The sequence below is a fragment of the Giraffa tippelskirchi genome, chromosome 13, assembly GCF_054371585.1.
Source record: "Giraffa tippelskirchi isolate mGirTip1 chromosome 13, T2T-mGirTip1v1.2.pri, whole genome shotgun sequence".
Taxonomy (NCBI): domain Eukaryota; kingdom Metazoa; phylum Chordata; class Mammalia; order Artiodactyla; family Giraffidae; genus Giraffa; species Giraffa tippelskirchi.
The window spans coordinates 10,034,207-10,054,807 of NC_137287.1; the positions used below are offsets into that span (position 1 = coordinate 10,034,207).

The 20,601-nt window shown below is 45.0% G+C and overlaps 2 long non-coding RNA genes across 2 annotated transcripts in view; both read left to right on the forward strand.

Annotated features, from left to right (window-relative positions):
- The window catches only part of LOC145532589 (uncharacterized), a 571,872-nt gene that overhangs the window by 480,923 nt on the left and 70,348 nt on the right, over nucleotides 1–20,601 (forward strand). The window lies entirely within an intron of this gene.
- On the forward strand, nucleotides 5,539–11,458 carry LOC145531903 (uncharacterized). Its single transcript, XR_014072845.1, has 2 exons — nucleotides 5,539–8,116; nucleotides 9,424–11,458. It is a non-coding gene; the product is annotated as an uncharacterized LOC145531903 (long non-coding RNA).

The following is a 20,601-nucleotide window of genomic DNA, read 5'->3' on the forward strand; positions in this document are numbered from 1 at the left end:
ATGAAAGGGATGTGGGATCAATCCCTGGGTTGGGAAGATCCCCTGGAGTAGGAAAAGGCAACCCACTCCAGTATTCTTGCCTGGAAAATTCCATGAACAGAGAAGCCTGGTGGGATAGAGTCTATGGGGCTGCAAAGAGTTGGACACAGCTGAGTGACTGAACACTCATAGACGGAACTGCAAAAGATGTCCTCGTCCCAGACTTTTTAAAAAATATAGCTGACTTACAATGTTGTATTAATCTCAGATGTACAGCAAAGTGATTCAGTTTTACATATATATGTGTGTGTGTGTGTATTCTTTTTTTTAATATATTTTTTTAAATGTGGATCACTTTTAAAGTCTTTACTGAATTTGTTACAATATTGCTTATGTTTTATGTATTGGATTTTTGCCCAAGAGGCATGTGGGAGCTTAGTTCCCCAACCAGGGATCGAACCTACACCCCCTGCATTGGAAGGCAACTGGGCCACCAGGGAAGTCCCCTATATATATTCTTTTTCAGCTTCTTTTCCACTATAGGTTATTACAAGACTACAAGAAGTTGAATATAGTTCCCTGTGCTATACAGTAGGTCTTTTGAGTATCTATTTCATATATAGTAGCATGTATCTGTTAATCTAAAATTCCAAATTTATCCCTCCCCCACTTTGCCCTTTGGTAACCGTAAGTTTGTTTTCTATGTCTGTGATTCTCTCTGTTTTGTAGATAAATGCATTTGTGTGTTTTTTTTTTTTTTAGATTCCATATCTAAGTGATATCATATGGTATTTATCTTTCTCTGTCTGACTTACTTCACTTAGTATGATAATTTCTAGGCCCATCCATGTTGCTGCAGATGGCATGATTTCATTCTTTTTCATGGCCGAGTAGTATTCCATTGTATATATGTACCGTATCTTCTTTATCTGTGCATCTGTCGATGGATGCTTAGCCCTCTGTTTGTTCAGTATGACACTCGTCAGCTCGGTCTACTCTGTTTGTGGCTGTCGTTTGTTCATCTTCTCTGCTGCACGGCGCCCCTGTGGATAAGTGAACTACCATATGTTGTTTCCTCCTACTATCATTTTTGCTCTTTGTCATCCTTTCCAGATTGAGACTATAATGAGTTGTGCAAGTGCAAACACTGTTTGGAGTGTTTTTCAGGAATATGTGCACGTTTCTTTGGGGTGTATACCCTGGAGTGGAATTGCTAGGTCATGGGAATGCAGATGTTCAGCCTTAGTAGTTTTGTAGTAAAGTTCTTTGGGGTTTTTGCTTTATATTTGTGTCAGTTAGTACACATTTGTAAGTATTTTCTTGAGTATGTTTGTAAATTATTCTGCTTCTGTGTGTCATAGAATATCAAAATGGGACTGTTTGTACCTCAGTTTTACTGAAGCCCCGAAAGACAGAGAATGAAACAATAGGAGACCAGCACTTTACATTCCCAAATGAGGTTCTAGACAACTTGGGAATGTTCTCAGGACTTCCCTGGTCGTCCAGTGGTTAAGAATCACCTGCCAGTTCAGGGGACATGGGTTCAGTCCCTGGTCTGGGAAGATCCCACATGCTGAGAGACAACTAAGGCCATGCGTCACAAGTACTGAGCCTTTGCTCTAGAACCTGTGCTCTGCAACAAGAGAAGCCACCCAATGAGAAGCCCGTGCACCACATCTAGAGAGGAGCCGCCACTTGTTGAAACTAGAGATAAGCCCATGAGCAACAACAAGGACCCAGTGCAGCCAAAATATGAATAAATAAATAGAAATTTAAAAACAAGAATGATCTCAAAGTCCAAAGGTGGCCGACAACAGTTCCGGGGTCTGTTAGCCCAGTGCCTTCGTGCGGATCTCATGGGATGGAAGTGCAAAGGTCAGGACAGGTTGGTGATTGTGAGTCCTGCCCCCCACTTCCATTGGGGAAGGGTGGGGTGTTTATTAAGAGGGGTTTCAAGGAGGCCACACAGTAGGTCCCTTATGGGTGTCCTGGAGCGCCGTGTCTCAGATGGCCGAGAGTGAAGGGAAGTGACCACACTGGGAGCGGGCACACCTGCTCTGATTCAGGGCCAAGACGCATGTTTCCTGGGGACGGTGGGAGCTGTTGGGAGGCAGAGTCTCCTAGCATAAACAGGCGATTTCAGCAGAAAGAAGCTAGAGGAAGAGGGGCTGCTCACTCGGATCCTGCCCAGCTGAGGGAGCAGAATCAGGTGGGTGGCTGGGTGGAGCTCCAAGGAACCCGCAGAATGATCCTCGAGTATGTTGTTATGGTTCAGCCGCTCAGTCATGTCTGACTCTGTGACCCCATGGACTGCAGCACGCCAGGCTTCCCTGTCCATCACCAACTCCTGGAGCTTGCTCAAACTCATGTCCATGGAGTCGGTGATGCCATCCAACCATCTCATCCTCTGTCGTCTGTTGAGCAAGGGGAGCCTGTAAGAGCCTGCTTCTGGGCGCAGAAGACCAACAGGTAGCTGGGGGCCCTGACCTGTCCTGCCCCGGCTCTCTCCTGGCGCCCCGAGGGGGAGGAGCCAGAAGCAGCCTGTGGATGGCCAAGGGAAGACAGAAGCACTTGATGGAAATGGAGAAGAACTCACCCACTGCCACCCTCTCCTGCTGCTTTTTCATCCAGAAACTAGAGCTGCTGGGCGGAGAAGAGTTTAACTTCCTATACAGTTAGGAGTTTGGACTTGACATCCTTCTGGCATGTTAACACTTGCCGTGAGATGACTCAAGAGTAACAGCAGCCACAGGAGTTTTAGTTGATACACGTGATCTGAACAGTCTGTGACATCCTGGCTCTGGAAGAGCGAGGCCCTGGGACTGTGCTTGGGGCTGGGGATGGGCTGGGAGATGCGTGTGTCAAGGCGGACATGTCTGTCTTTGTTGTCGTTATTTCTTTCTTTGGTGACACTGTGTGGCTTGTTGGACCTTAGTTTCCCCGACCAGGGATTGAACCTGTGCCCCCTGCAGTGGAAGCACAGAATCCTAACCACTGGACCCCCAGGGAATTCCCCGAGGCAGAGGTGTCATGATGCGGGGTGATGTTACAGGGTGTTGGATGGGAAATGGTTATGGAGTCCCTCAGGGATACACACAGGTCTCCATCCTGGGTCACCTTGTAAAGTCTGGTTCACCCTGACGTTCTCAATTCTCCTCTTGGGAGGGAGACACCCTTTCACAGCATCCAGAGAATGGGTGCCCTTGCAGGTGGGATTCTTAAGACCCCAGCATCGCTGAATTTGCACCGAATGTTCTAGGATGGTAGGAGAGAAAGCACAAATGACCAAGGAGGCTCAGTTACAAGTGCCCGGCACTGCCTAACAATCAGGCACACTCAGGAAGCCCATAGGACTGAGTTCCTTGAGCTGTACCCGAGACAGACTTTCAGTTTTGACCCCTGAACTTGAAAACGATAAGCAAGAGCAGTAACTCCCAACTGGTGAGACATGGACCAGAGGGGATGGTGTGTGGGATGAGGGACTGGGCTCTACTCAGAGCATCTTTATCCATCTTGTGATCAAATGTGGCCTGTAAACCAATACATTTTATTGTGGATGGTGTTCAGCAAATAGCAAGATGCCCATTCTTTAAATGCATTGCTAAATTTTTCATAGTAACACTGTGCCATTAAGTCATTCCCCATCCCAAATATTACCATGGGAAGATCAGAGGTTTTCTTATGCATTGTTCCCTTAAAGAGATGTCCTTAAGGCAGATGAGAAGAAAGAGATACACAGGATTGCCATGCCATTGTGTTAACACTAAAATGCCATTTAGCCAGCATGCAGGCTGCCAGATAAAACTGTGAGGTACTAGGGGGATGAATTGAAAATTGTCATTCCGTCAAACCTACTGACAACATTATCTGCAGATCTTAGAAAAATCAGCTCAGAAAAAATCCCTGGTTGGTAGTGATCCTCTTAGATAGATTGAAATCTTTCCAGGCTATTCCTTGGGGCTCATCAATCAAGGGCAGTTGTCATGGTGAACAGTTGAATAGACGGTTTCCATTTAATTATCTCCAGCCCTCCAGATACTGAAAGCACTTGGAGACTCAGGCTCCGCTGGCCCTTGACTTTCTGGCTACAATAACCACTGCTCCCCCCCCCCCCACCTTCACCAGAGGCATTCATTCTTTCATTCAGTAAATACGTACCCAGTGCCTATTATATGCCAGGCAGGTTGTCCGGCCAAGGATGCCTCTGTGAAAATGTCAGGGGCTGTCCATGATTTCACACACTTCGAGCTGGACCTGAGGACAAGCAGGGGGGATGTGAGTCTGTGCTGTGTGTGAGTTCACAGGCAGGCACTGGAGCCTGGGAAGGTCTCGGGGTTTGGCCAAATAGCCAGGGTCTGGGAGTTGGGAGTTCCAGATAGTCAACGGTGAGATCACACAAGTCTTGGTAGAGGGAGGAGGTCCAGGTCTAATCTTTCCGCATCAATGGGGATGAAAGGAAAGAGCGAGAGACAAGGACATCAAGCCAAGCGGGCAGGTTACTACCTGCCAGTGAGAGGAAGCCAGTGATGAGGACCTAGTGGGTAAAAGGAGGGAAGTATAAAGAATGGGCAAGAAAGGAAGAAGGATCCTGGGCAGTTACTTGGACAGTATCATGGTTTCTGCATCTCCCATTCGTTTGATGTCAAGTGTATGGTAGACTAGAGTAAAAGTTTGTCTTAAAGAAGCAGAGTTATGGTGGAGACCACCTAGACACAGACACAGCTATCTATTCTTCCATCCATCATCCATTCACTTATCCATCTATTCATCCCCCCCCATTCATCCATTCATCAATACAGCCAGCTATCCATTCAGTCATTTGTTCATTTCTGAGCATCTGCTATGTACCATCTCATAGGGGTAATACACACGGAGCAAATCATTTCGCAGGACTTACTTAGTCATCAGTGTGAGTTATGCTATGAAAGTCCATGATCAGAGTGTCATGGAAGGCTTCCCTGGGGCAGTGAAGCTCTACAGAGATGTGGCAAATGAGGAGGAACTAGAAAGAAAATTCACTGGCGGAGAGGAAAGCAGGGATGAGGGCTTTACAGAAAGATGAGTGCCCAGTGAACAAAGGTGGAAACTGACCACACGCAGAGGGCCCCTGGGACTTGATCCTATAAGCACATGGGTTTGAATGAGTGGAGAGAAGAAGGGTCTGCCTTTTTAAGTGACCATTCTGCTGCTACAGGGAGAAGGTAGTGGAGGAGGGCAGGCAGCAGACGTTTAGAAACCTATGGACCTTGAGAATATCCATCTTCCAAGCACCCTCCATCCTTCCAAGCTCCCCTGACTCCTAGGATGATCACATCTTTGGGTCGACTTGAGAGTGCTGACATTTTAAGAGAAGGAAAGGGAAGCAAAGAGAAAGAAGTGATATACTCAAGATCTCTGGCAAGATGACAGAAGCAGGGCCAAAATGAAGGTTTTTAAATTCCAAGTCCAGGGCTCTTTCCTTTGTGCCATGAAATTGCCATCAATTCAGCCATCTGGGTGAGGGATGGGATACATGGACACTCCAAGCTGCTAAGTACACCATTATCTATGATGCATAGTCTTTTTTTTTTTTTTTTTTTTTTTTACTGTTGTGGCTGCTACAGCAACAGATTTGACTTCCTAATTATGTTTTGCTTGGGCTAATGTAAAAATTAATTTCCATTCCCTAAACAACCATCAGCCACTGGTAAGAGGAGATAACTGAACAGAGTGAGCCATATATTCATCTGATTCCAGGACCATCTACAAGCTGGGGCAGGATGCTGTCACCTGTCACATATGCGTTCTGTGCTTTACGCTGTGTGCAATGCCTTCTCTTTCCCAACTCTGTGACACAGATTTTAATATTCCCATTTTAAAGACAAGAAGATGGAAGCCACAGAAGTTAAGCAACTTGCTCAGAATTACTTGTGAAGTAAGTGGCATAACAGAACTTAAGCTACATCTGTCTATGTCTAAAAGTAATTCTTTCTCCACCATTGGACCACTTCCGGCTCTAATATTCCTGTAGGTTCCTGGTGGCAATGTGAGATAGGGACAAGGGGGCCAGAAAAGAATCAGAAGGGTCTGACCTACAGTAGCATGTGTTGGGGTTACCGCTGTTCAGAGTCTAGTTCTTAGCTTTGGTTCTTCTACCTAGATATTTCAGGTCACAAGGAGATATGTGAGTCTTAGGAGAACTGATTCATGTGGATTAAACTCACAAGGGCCTGATGTATAAGTCTGAGTGACAGTCTATTCCCTGGCCAGGGAAGGGCCAGAATTTCCAGGTCTGTTTTCCAGGGCATGTCCTTCCCAGAAGATGGATAGACTGGCGTAGTAAGCAGAACACTGCTTAGCATGTGTAAAATCAGAACCAAAGTACCTGGGAGGCAGCTCTGAAGAATCCTATGCATAATCCTATGACTTATTTTCAGCTTCCTTTCTCATGTGATGGGAATGCTTCAGTGTCTCTTTTCTTTAAACATAGCTGAGTATGTGTTGTCATGTTTTGCTCTTTGCTCTTGTTTTACTAGACTTTTCTTGATACCATCCGTCTGTAGAAATAGTGTTTTTCTGTGAGGGACAGTCTGGTCCTGGACACTCTCCCAGCTTCTGGTAGCCTCAGGTGTTCTCTGGATTACAGATGGCATCCTCCCTGCATGTTTACATCATCTCCCTCTCTGTGTCTGTCTCTCTGTCCAAACTTCCCCTTTCTAGAAGGACACCAGTCATATTGGATTACAGTCCACCATCATGACCTCATTTAAACTTGATTACTTCTATTAAGATGCTGTTTTCAAGTAAAGTCACATTCTGACATGTACTAGGGGTTAGGAAACCAGCATCTCTTTGGGAGAGGGGGCACAGTGCTACCCATATCAGTTCCCTTAGAGCCAAACCCACAAATAAGGTCAAGAGGGAGCCAGGTAAAGAAATGGTAGGGCTTCAGGCTTCTGTGAGAGACCCCTTCCCTGGACTCAAGATAGTGGAAGCCTTGGGGCTATGCCCACCGGGTTCCCCAGGGCAGCCTCAACATGGTGCCTGCAGCACCAGCCATGGGAGGGGTCTCAGCAGGGCCACCAATGCGGACAACAAGGCACAGCAGAGAGAGGGACCCCAGAGAGAATGGCTGCAGTATTCCTATAATCGCGTCCCCTTTCTTTTTCTCAGGTGACTAGTGATTATGTGTCCCTTGCAATTAAAGAATTTGAATAAGACAGTGACCTGCCTCTAAGACCTGGGGTTACTGTAGTGGCTCCTTAATCATGACCAAACACACAGTCCAGGCATCAGGGCTGATAACAGACATTCTGAGCAGGAGATTACGTTTCTGTTTCAGTCTACTGACAGCCACAATCTGTGTGACTCTGGCTCTCATCCCCTCATGTCAACCAAGGGCTCATCCCAGCTAGAACATTCATTAATGTTTACCATAATCGGTCAATTAAGCCCAAAGAGTCCCTCCAACAGGCAGCCTTAAAGATGCACTTTAGAAAAGCCACCAAGTGGGTAAATCATGTGCCCCATAAGTGAGAGTTTATTATCTAACTCTCTGGGAAGCAGACCAGAATTCCTTCCCAAATGTGAGATTTACTTTAAGCTCAAGTTATTTTTAAAAGGTAGACAAAAACCCATGATATCATCCCACTATTAATTTGTAGATGTGAAAAGATTCCTACCAATTCTGAGTCTTAGATAAATACACAAGAGTAATAATAACCTTCGCAGAAAGGTATTGAGCCCTAGACAGTTACTGAAGGCAAACGTTATTTGTTTCAAGAAACTTGGACAACTAGGTCTTTTGATTTTGCATGTAAGCTGCCAGAACAGGCAATTACAGTTCTTTTTCTATTTTTGGGTCTCAAAATACCTTTAGAATTCTTTCCATTGTGGCCCAACTGTCAGAGGGAACAACGCAGCACAAATGTGAGAAAGACTCCATATTAGAATGCTTCAAAGAAATGAAAGTCTCAGGTTTATGTTGGGTAGGAGCGGGGGTAGCAGAAGGAAATTGTTTGTGCCCATAGCCTGCAGAATACTTGTATCTTGCTGTGCCCTGGGGCCTGGGAGCCACGGGCCCTCTGCAAGGCCTTCATGGTGTAAGCAGGAGGACATGTGGGTAGTCAAATAATTTCAATGCCTTGCAATGGTTTCAGTGAAGGACTTCCCAGGTGGCGTTAGTGGTAAAGAGCCTGCCTGCGAGTGCAGGAGATATAAGAGATGCAGGTTGGGGAGATCCCCTGGAGGAGGGCACGGCAACCCACTCCAGTATTCTTGCCTGGAGAATCCCATGGACAGAGGAGCCTGGCAAGCGATTGTCCTTGGGGTCGCAAAGGGTCAGACACGACTGAAGCGACTTCACACACACACATGTCCAGCACGAGGAGAATGCTTGAATGCACCATGGCACATCCATAGAAGTGAATCTTTTGTGGCTGTTAAACATGGTTTGGAAGAATATTTAATATTCTTTTTCAGACTCATATTGCATGTTAAGTAAAAAAGGCAGGATACAGAGTTCTATGCAGTATGGACCTCAGTTCAGTTCAATCGCTCAGTCATCTCCAACTCTTTGAGACCCCATGGACTGCGGCATGCCAGGCCTCCCTGTCCATCACCAACTCCTGAAGCTTGCTCAAACTCATGTCCATTGAGTTGGTGATGCCATCCAACCATCTCATCCTCTGTCGTCCTACTTTATATATATTATGTGATATACCTACATATTTAAATATATGCATATACTATATACTTGCACACAGTTTATAATATATTATAAATTATTGCATTATTATACAATGTGTGTGTGTATATATATATATATATATATAGTTGTTGTTCAGTCACTAAATCATGTCTGACTCTTTGCAACCCCATGACTGTAGCCCAGCAGGATCCTCTGTCCATGGGATTCTCCAGGCCAGGTACTGCAATGTGTTGCCATGCCCTCCTCCAGGGGATCTTCCTGACCCAGAGATTGAACTTGTGTCTCCTACATCTCCTGCATTGGCAGTCAGGTTCTTTACCACTAGAGCCAGTTGGGAATAGCCCTAATAATTTGTATGGTGGCTTAATGCATGCAATGTTCTGAATGTTTGTGCTCTCCTGAAAATTCACATATTGAAATCCTAACTCTCAAGGATGACGGTATTTAATGATGAGGAAACAGAGCCCATATAACTGAAAAGATTGGTCCAGTATCACACAGTTGATGGCAAATAGTCCATAAAATTTTCACTACATCAAATTGGCACTAAATATATAAAATCCACCTTATGTGTGTGCTAGTCACTGAGTCGTATCAGACTCTTGCAACCCCATGGATTGTAGCCTGTCAGGCTCCTCTGTCCATGGGATTTTCCAGGCAAGAATGCTGGAGGGGTTTGCATTTCCTCCTCCAGGGGATCTTCCTGACCCTGGCATCGAGCTCCCATCTCCCGTGTTCCCTGCATTGGCAGGCAGATTCTTTACCACTGCGCCACCTGGAGACAAAAACCCACCTTGAGAACACTTATTTCTAATCTAAACAGAGGACACGGAGCTCAGTCTCCCAAGGCAAAGCATACTTAAGAGATCTAAACACTGAAGGTACATGTCTTTTTAAAAATGTTTCATTTTTTTTTTGAAGCAAGATATACTACTGTGAAGTTGAGGAAAAAATTAGAAATGATAAAAGTATTTATGATAATGGGTGAGAAACCCATTAAGAATTTTATTAGATAAGGATGACAAAATTAACTTCCCCTGTTTTCATTTTGGTATCAGTGAACATTTGTGTTTCCATAATAAAAATTGCAATGAAAAGGAAATTGGACACAGTGCATTACCTTTTCCCTCGGCAGGGTGGAGGAGGGTGATTTCTTTTCCCTTGAAAGATGAGGGAGGGCTACCATGGGTTTAATTAAGGAGGGGGTTGTACGCAGAAAAAGAGCAAGGCTTAAGGTAACAACTGCCTGAGACTTAATTCCCCATGTTGAGTGGTACTCACATGCCTGGGCTCTGGCTAGCACCGACGATGTGATTTCGAAGGTGTCTCTGCTACTGGCTCGTGGTACTGGGCAGGGAACTTCACATCTGCATTTTTCACTTTTCCTTTCTGTGACGTAGTGCTTCTAAGAGTACCTCGCGCCTGGGAGCTATGCAATGAGATGATCCCTTCCTTAGAACGGTGCTTGGGACTTGGTGATGGGGCCATCGAACGTCACCTGTTATCTACCCTTGGCACAGAATGGTATGACTTCAACCACATTGTGGGAAACTGACCCTTGCGTCTGAAAGGATTTTGGTTTTGAATATATTTATCCATTCAGTCTCTCACTCAAAATTCTCTGCCAGGCGGTCTGCATTCATTTCCTCTTGTGACACCAGAGACCAGATCCAGATACCAGCAACCCGTGTAGTTGCCGCTGGGGCAGAAACTGTAGCCACGAAAAGATCCTGGGGGTAATGTGTTTGATGGAAAAGAAACCAAGAACAAAAGGAAACAGTGACTTTAGAGAGGAGAGATACACATAGATAACCAATGAAGAAAAGACGAGAAACATATTTTTCTCCTTAACCAAGCTACGAATACCCCCGAGGATTTCAATTTGTAAAGGGTCAGTGCAGATGAACCTAAATGGAGACTAAGTTCGCCGGGCCTCTGATCCCTACCTCTATATTTATTATTGCTTATACACAAGGGTGAATTGCTAGTCGTTTATTTTGTTTGGCTAAAGGCGAGAGAGAGCATCTTGCTGCCCATGGCTTCGTGGGAGGATGCTGTTGAAATGGGGAATACAAGGTCCTAGTGTGGTGGACCCTTAGTCTGGACCCTGAAACAGGAGTGGGCACACTGGAGAGATGATGGGGGTGGTCAGAATCGAGAGAATCATCAGATATGGGATTTTATGAGACTTAAGTCATAAGTAATGGGGTGCTGAAGGTGCCAGGTTTCACGATACAATGTGGCTGAAAGTCTGACCCAGACCATGGAGGACTCTGGCCCCCAGCCAAGGAGGGTTCCGTGTCCAGCAGAGCAGAAGGAGAAACTCTGGCACACAGGCGGGGCTTTGAATGTTTATGGTTATTATTATTTTCAGTGATTCACCGAGAACATATCTATTTCTATAATTGTGTTAGTTGCTGAGTCATGTCCAACTCTTTTCAATCCCATAGACTGTAGCCTCTGATGCCAGGCTCCCCTGCCCATGGGATTCTCCAGGCAAGAATATTGGAGTGGGTAGCCATTCCCTTCTCCAGGTGATCTTCCTAACCCAGGAATCGAACCCCGGTCTCTCTCATTAGGGGCAGATTCTTTACCGTCTAAGTCATCAGGGAAGCCCATTTCTAGATATGCTTCTGAAATTTTTCCCAGAAAGGAGGAAGGCATTTTTCTCTCTAAAATTAAAAAAATTTCACTACTCTACATTTTCTGTATTAGCAAATCAAGAACATGAATTAAGCAACTATTGAACTCCAGCATCCTTAGAAGGATGTACAATAAGAAAAAAAGAAAGAGAGAGAGAAAGATAACTAAAAAACTAAGCTAAGTGGGATTATCCCTGAAGAGCTTGATTTAGCTCAAATTATTCATTGATTAGAATTTTGTTCTAAGAATTTATTTCCATTTATTTATTTGTTTGATTAGATTCATTCATTCATGTGAGTATAGATTCATGGACCTTTATTCCATGGGTTAGAACAATTTTTTTTTAATTTTACTGCTGAAATGGTCCAAAGTTTGGTCATTAGGGGCCCTTCACATTGTCCTCTGTGCTCTTCTGATCTATTATCATGCTCCACTTTTTAAAACACTTAGAAAGTGTTTCTAGCAGCACAAGTTGTTCTAGGCTCATCTTGTTTTATTTTCCCTCCCTCAGTCGGGAAATCAACCATTTCCCCAAGGAGCTCTGATTCCTTATCTTGGACAACAGTATGTAGAAAAACAAGATATGGGTGCAAAGTAGGGAAAAAGCACTTTGTAACATGTGATGGAAAAAGAAAGAGCAGTGTGTCCTCAAAGTGTAACATAGCAGAATCACTAGACCCCCGATAAGTGGTTGTTGTTAATGCAGCCAAATTTTTGAAAATGATTTTATTTTTGGCTATGCTGGGTCTTTGATGCTGTGCAGGCTTTTCTCTAGTTGCAGCGAGTGGGGGCTAGTCTCTAACTGCTGTGTGCAGGCTTCTCATTGTAGTGGCTTCTCTTGTTGTGGAGCTCAGGCTCTAGGGCATGTGGGCTTCAGTACTTACAGCACATGGGCTCAGTAGTTGCGGCTCCCAGGCTCGAGAGCACAGGCTCAGTAGTTGTGGCACATGGGCTTAGTTGCTCCGAGGCATGTAGGATCTTCCCAACCCACGTTATCCTGCATTGGCAGGTGGATTCTTTGCCACTGAACCACTAGGGTAGCCCTGCAGCCAAATTTTTAAACCAAATATAGTCAAGTGGCAAAATGCTTAATCCATGCAGGAGACCCTGGTTCAACTCCTGGGTTGGGAAGATCCGCTGGAGAAGGGATAGTCGACCCATTCCAGTATTCTTGGGTTTCCCTTGTGGCTCAGCTGGTAAAGAATCTGCCTGCAATGTGGGAGACCCGGGTTCGATCCTTGGGTTGAAGTTTCCCTGGAGAAGGGAAAGGCTACCCACTCTAGTATTCTGACCTGGAGAATTCCATGGACTATACCGGACACAACTGAGTGATTTTCACTTTCACTTTCCAGCTTACAGATGGCAGATTGTGGGACTTACCTTTATAATCATATGAACCAATTTATCAAAATAAATCCATGTATATGTGTATGTATGTGTGTGTGTGTATATATATATATATATATACACATATAAAATTGTTGTTGTTCAGTCACTAAGTCATGTTCTACTCTTTGCAGCCTCATGGACTGTAGCATGCCAGGCTCCTCTGTCCTCCACTATCTCTTGGAGTTTGCTCAGATTCATATCCATTGAGTCAGTTATGCTATTTAACCTTACTCATCCTCTGCCGCCCCTTTTCCTTAATATCTATGTATGTTTTATATATATATATATATATATATATATATATACACCAACTGTATTAGTCAGGATTATGATATGTATCTACATCTATATATAGTCAGTGTTCTCTGTGTATCTCAATATTTAGAGATAGTCAGGGTTCTATACATATATATCTCTCACTGATTCTGTTTCTCTGGAGCTCCTTGGAGAACCCGACTAACACCATAGTTCAGGGACAGGAGAGATCTGCAGACTGCATTTGTTAGAGAAGACCTCCAGGGGAGACCTTTGAGGCATTAAAAGATCCTAAGAAACCCCTCTTCTTTTCTTCTGCTTCTCAAACCGTGTCACTCACTGTGAGTGTTTTTTTTACAGCGTGGATCTCCTCCATAGCTCCCGATTCTCTGCCTCCTCCTCACTGAGCTGTAAATAATCATTTTGGACTTCAGACGCTGCTCAGATAAGCTGTGATTGAAAACATGGTCTTTGCCAATGGAACATGTCTCTTTGCCAGTGACAGCCTGTTGGAGCAGGAGGTGGGAAGCCCAGATGCACAATTACTTCTGGGCTTCCAACAGCATCCCATTTGAGGTTCACAGAAGCACAACTAAATCAACACAGATTTTGTTTCAGGCGTCACTGGTCACAGCTGTGGAGGTATCTCGGCTATGAAGAATTTCCCACAAGGGCTAGATGGAAAGGCTGGTGGATCAGGGTAGGAAAGATTGAGAGATGAATAATACTAGGCTTAGAATTTCAAGCTTCTTATCTTTTTCTGAAATGAAATATTTTTGTTGTTATTATATTGCTGCTGCTGCTGCTAAGTCACTTCAGTCGTGTCTGACTCTGTGCGACCCCATAGATGGCAGCCCACCAGGCTCCGCCGTCCCTGGGGTTCTCCAGGCAAGAACGCTGGAGTGGGTTGCCATTTCCTTCTCCAATGCAGGAAAGAGAAGAGTGAAAGTGAAGTCGCTTAGTCGTGTCCGAGTCTTAGCGACCCCAAAAAATATGGAACGCTTCACGAATTTGCTAAAGTACAAATTACAAGCTGATTACTCACACAGAGCAAAATGTTTAGAAATGTAGATGAAATTGCTAATTACAGTTGTAATATGATCAGCTAACTTAAAACTGTGAAATTTATTTAACCCTGTAACATTAAGAGGGCCACGTATTTTTGTTTTTTAACTCTTTGGTTTTTATTTTACTTAATTTCACTCTTTATTTTATTTTGGCTTTGCTGGGTCTTTGTTGCAGCTTGCGGGCTCTTTCCTTTTTGAGTGTTACTAGATGTGGTTACAGGTGGCTTGGCCATCAAAGGGGTTGGAATCTGGTTTTGACCTCAAAGGATTCCTGGAGGCAATAAGGTTCCTCCCTGCTGCCTGTGCTGCCAGGGGCAGTGCTTGCTTCTGGTCTGGAAATTCACAGCAGCGGAAAACAGAAAGCTCCACTTTATTCTTTAGGGGTTCTCCTGTCCAAACCCCTCATTTTGTATATAAGAACACTGAATTTCAGACAGAAGTGAATTCCTCAAGAGAAAACACCTACTGGCAAAATTAGAACAAATAACCACCATTTGCTGAGCACCTACCGCTCCATCATCAAACAGCCCTGGAAAAGTGATCTTACTGTGACCTTTTTGCTGGCCGCAAGGCTAAGGCTTGGAGACACAGCTGGCCTGAGATCATAGAGAAAAGGGAGCCAGAGACAGACAGACATGACACTCAAGACAAGCTTATCATTTTTATCTTTATTGCATTCTATAAAATAACTTTGTAAGTTTTGTATTCCTTTTAAATATTTGTTCCACATTTATTTGGAAGATAGAATTAGGGCTTCCCTAATTCTAGGGTGGCACAGTGGTAAAAGAATCTGCCTGCCAATACAGGAGACACAAGAGATGTGGGTTCAATCCCTGGGTTGGGAAGATCCCCTGGAGGAGGAAATGGAAACCCACACCAGTATTCTTGCCTGGAAATTTCCATGGACAGAGAGCCTGATGGGCTACAGTCCATGTTGTCACAAAGAGTTGGACATGACCAAGCAGAGCACAGAATTAGGGTGCCATCTACCCCAGCAATGGCAACCACATTTCTGATTCAGTCTGACAGGTTGGGCCATCCTTGGAAACCTGTTTTTGAGATAAGGTTTTGGATTGGAATCCACATTTGATGATTCTTTGGGCTGAGTTCTGCACCCCACTATCCAGTCTCCTAGTTGCCAGGCAAGACTACTTTCCTTGAGAACCAACCTCTGAAAATTGAAAATCAACATTGCTCTGTTCATCCCCTCCCAGGTCATTCAAAGGGTATTTCTTTTTTTTTTTTTTTTTTCAGAGCAGGTTTTTTTTTTTTAATTATTCTTATTTTTTTAATTTTGTTAAACTTTTAATTTTGCATTGGAGTATAGCTGGTTAACAATGTTGTGATAGTTTCAGGTGAAGAGCAAAGGGACTCAGCCATACATGTATAGGTATCCATTCTCCCCTAAACTCCCCTCCCATCCAGACTGCCATGTAACATTGAGCAGAATTCCCTGTGCTCTACAGTAGGATCCTATTGGTTATCCATTTTATAGCAGTGTGTACACGTCAATCCCAAACTCCCTATCTCCAAGGGTATTTCTGATCCACCTGCTTTGTGCCCCATAATGATCAAGAGACCAGGCAGTGGGATCTAGACCAGCCCAGAGGATGAGCCCACGCTGAAACAAATGCCATTGCAAGATTCCATCCAGCATTTGTCTCTGGAAGTCCCAGCCCTTTCTTTTTTTTATAAGAATTTTTAAGTGGACCATTATTTAAAGTCTTCATTGAGTTTGTTACAATATTGCTTCTGTTTTATGTTTTGACCACAAGGCATATGGGAATCTTAACTCCCTGACTGGGAATTGAACCCATGCCTCCTGCATTGGAAGGCAAAGTCTTACCCACTAGACCACCAGGGGAGTCCCTCCCAGCCCTTTCTGACAGCTGGCACGGGGTTCTTCAGAAATCCTTTCCAGGCTGGTTCCTGTGTTTGACCTCCTGCTGGAGGGAGTCGATCAAGTCCCTCCAGTTGGGCTCCCATCTGGCTGCATCAGTCAGATTTCGGCTTTGGTTCCTTCCCTACAGGGGCAGGTTTCATCTGCAAGACTCCAAGGAGCCATGGTCCTGGGCATTTCCACCCCCTGCCCTCCGCTCCCCTCACTGGGATGCTCTGACCTCTCCACTAGGGACATTTCCTGGAACATAACAGGAAGTGTCACCATTTTCGTGGGATTCCCCTCACTCAGGTTCGTGCCTTGCTCTGTCCACCTTCTGATGTACAGCAGCACCTGTACAATCCCAAGAAGAGGTGCTGGTGAACTCAGAATTACTGCAATTTGAGGGCTTCCCTGGTAGCTCAGTGGTAAAGAAACTTGCTGTCAGTGCAGGGGACACAGGTTCGATCCCTGGTCCAGAAAGATCCCACATGCCGCGGAGAGACTAAGCTTGTACGCTGCTATGATTGAGCCTGTGCTCTAGAACCCTTGAGCTGCAACTCCCAAGCCAGAATGTTGCAACTACTGAAGCCCACGTGCCTAGAGCCCATGCCCTACAACAGGGGAAGACGCCTATAAGAAGCTATAAGAAGCCTGCCCACCCAGTGCAAGAGTAGCTCCTGCTCTCTGCAACTAGAGGAAGCCCACACTAAGCAACAAAGACCCAGTGCAGCCAATAAACAAACAAAATAAAATAAAAAGAAATACAGCAACTTGAGTATCTTCATTACGATGACTCCTTGACACTTAATGAGCAGCAATAACCATTAAGCCCTATTTCTAAACATTTGTCCCACACTGTCCCAGAGGCCCCAAGCATGGACCAGGAACTTCAGGCTCACTGCCTCTCCCTACCAGCTGGTGTCTTCAAGCCAGTGCCCTAAACTTTCTGGGCTTTATTTACTCACCTTGCGGACAGAAGGAAACCGAGGTTCCTGGCTTGCCCCCAGCCTTGTGTCTGTCTCTCTTTCGGATCCCCGCCTGCCTGGCTGCCTCTAGTGTCTTTTGCTGCGGTGTTTTCTGCTCAAGCTGGACAGACAGGGCTTGCTGCCCATCAGTGCAGGGTGCATTTGCCCCCTGCCGCACTTGAATGCCTTTCGCACTGATCTGTACTTCCCTGTATTCAGCACAGCCTTCAAAATGCTTCCAAGGTGACACATGTAAGGATGAGCTGAGGCTCTTGGGTGGCTGGAGAACACATCGGAACTTCTGACAGTTTTCACGTCTGCCTCAGCTTGTACTTGCTGGCAGGCTGCTCAAGTCTCTGTTATCTGGGATGCCTGGAGAGCTTATACACACACACACACACACACACACACACACACACACACACACACACACACACACACACACACACACAAACACACACTACATATCTCTATGTGCATAGACACACATACATATCTATATATCACATACCTATCTATGCATGTGCCTCTCTATATCACTTATTCTTTACAGCGAATCCATGTCATTTATCTCTGACTGCTCCCAACCACACTCTGGGAAATGAACTGTTGTTATTCTTACCTTTTAGAAGAGGATGCTGAGATTCAGAGATTAAATAATTTGTTCCTTTTTCTTTCTTTTAAAAAATATTTGTATTTATTATTTATTTATTTCGCTGTGTCAGATCTTAGTAGAGGCACATAGGATCTTTAGTGGGGGCATGCGAACTCTTAGTTGTGGCTTGCAGGATCTAATTCTCCTACCAGGGATTGAAACTGGGCCCCCTGCATTGGAAATGCAGAGTCTTAGCCCACTGCACCACCAGGGAATTCCCTTCTTTTAACTTCTGAGTTTCCTCCTGGCTCAGATGGTAAAGAATTTGCTTGCGATGCAAATCGACCCAGGTTTGATCCCTGGGTGGGGAAGATCCCCTGGAGAAGGGAGTGGCAACCCACTCCAGTATTCTTGCCTGGAGAATTCCAGTATTCTTGCCTGGATAATTCCATGGACAGAGAAGCCTGGTGGGCTCCACGGGGTCACAAAGAGTTGGACATGACTGAGCACTGACACTTTCACTTTCATTTTATTAGACCTCTGGGACCATATCTCTGACAAGCACCTTCTCTAGAGTGCTTGTTAAATGAATAAACACACCTTAAATAACGAGTAAATGTCTACAAGTGCTACTCTCTGATTATCCTTTAGGCCTATGGCCTGGCTTCTTTGGGGCCCACATGTGCCATGTCAGGGCTGGGTTTCTTGGTCTCAACCACGTATTCTGTTTGACGAATAATTTAGAGGTGTGACCAGAAGATCCATCTGACTCTGGGTTACCTGGTGGTCCCAGTTAGGCCATGGAGTTTGGTGCTTATAGCTAAATATAGTGTGGCTTCAGAGATAACTCAGCTAATAGTCCACGGTCTCCCTTATCTCTTTCCCTGGCATTTCCCAGATGAGCGTATAAATCCCAGTGGGATCATGGCCTCCATCTCTTTAATGAGGCCTTTAAAAACCAGAGAAAATTACAGCAGCAGATAAGATTGGCTTTCCTGTGTACCTGCTTCATAAATGTTTCTCCTCTCCTCAGTGAAGTCAATGCCATTTGATAAACCCAGAAGTGAATTTCATGTGAATTGGCTGGGTCACATGATTGAATTAATTCTTCCAGCAGGAAAGGAGTAGTAAAAGCAGTTTCTGTCTTTCCTGATCTGATGGGCAACAGAAATGGAAATATTCCTCTCCTCTAGTAAAGACTGAGGTAGAGGGGAGACTGTGGCTTTCATGATCATGGACCAGATAAGAATCCTCTTGTTGTTGTTCAGTCACTAAGTCATCTCCGACTCTGCCACCCCATGGACTGCAGCCTGCCAGGCTTCCCTGTCCTTCACTCTCTCCTGGAGTTTGCTCAAGTTCATGTCCATTGAGTCGGTGATGCCATCCAGCCATCTCATCCTTGGTCACCCCCTTCTCCTTCTGCCTTCACTTTTCCCAGCATCGGGGTCTTTTCCAATGAGTCGGTTCTTCACATTAGGTGGCCACAGTATTGGCGCTTCAGCTTCAGCATCAGTCCTTCCAATGAATATTCAGGGTTGATTTCTTTTAGGAATGACTAGTTTGATCTCCTTGCAGTCCACGGGACTCTCATACCTGGTGTTTATCAAACCTTAGGCCATGGGCCAGGTATTGAGGTTGCAGCACTGACAAAGGAGCTTAGAGAAAATTCCACCCTTGCATGGAAAGTACTGGGAAGGATAAATAGATAGGAGAGATACGTAACCTGATAGGCTAGACACCTGTCTGCAGGCCTTGGGTACCATCTCCAACTCCTTGTATGCTCTCCTTGATGCTAAAAGCATGGGGACCCACTTCCTCCAATCCCTTGCAAACAGGATTTTGGTTTACAGTCTGTTCTGAGAGGCTCACAGGCAAGATTTAGAAAAAGGGAGATAAGGGGAAGATATTTTCACAGTGACAAGTAGAATCAAAGGTTTGGGTGGATGTGCCATTTTGCAGAGCAATCCTGTTGGTGGGACTTCAGGCAGCTGTGACAGGAACTGTGGGTTCCTGACCCAAGGGACAATGGAATGGTGGTATCTTCTTTCCTTGAAATGTAACAATGTATTGTGGAGGTAGAAATGGTCTTTCACGCCCTCTTCTCTTTCTGCCCTTGATCATATGCTTGGGGAAGATTGAGGCTCTGCGTATTGGAGATTCTAATGAATAGGGGACGTTTCCCCGGCCCTCATCCCTACCTGATTCTACTAAGACTCCTTGAAACCAGAATTGTCCTTTCCATTCCTGAGGAGGCTAGACTCCCATCCCTTAAAGTCCCTGCAATGACATCATATGAGGCAATTACCTTGCCAAGAACCTTCCTCAAGAAGACCCCAAGAACCTCCCCTCCCACCCTTTTATTGTCTCCTGTCCCATAACTGGATAAAATCCTAGCATATCCCAGACAAATGTGTACAGGGGACTTCCCTGGTAATACAATGGATAAGAATCCACCTGCCAATGCAAGGGACATGGGTTCGATCCCTGGTCTGGGAGGATCCCACATGCCTCAGAGCAGTTAAGCCCGTGCGCCACAATTACTGAGCCCATGCTCTAGAGCCTGAGAACTGCAACTACTGAGCCTGAGTGCCACACACACGGAAGCTCGCATGCCCCAAAGCCCGTGCTCTGCAACAAGAGAAGCCACAGCAATGAGAAACCCGCACACTGCAAGTTGGGAGTAGCCCCCACACTCTGCAACTAGAAAAAGCCTGCATGCTTCAACAAAGACCTAGCTAGTGCAGCCAAAAATAAAATAATAAATTAATTAAAAAAAAGAGAAATGTGTACAAGGTCTGACCTGGGAGGAGAGTTTACATACAAAAATAATATTCTTTTCATTAGTGTTGGTAGATACTGAAGAAATATGTGTGGGAATGGATTCCAAGGAGTATTGATCAAGGAAGTATCTATCTGAAATCTGGGAATATTTATCTTTGGGGCGATGTGCCTTGTAATTCCATTCTGTATAGTATACCTTAAGGAGTAACTAAGTAAATACAGGCAGGATCACATTTCAAGAGGGAAAGTGTGTCCCTCCATCAGAGAAAAACCATAGCCCAGATGCAGGCTGAGGGCAAATGGGTCATAGGTCAGATAGTGCAAGATGGAAGTTCTGAAAACCAACAGGAGCCTCA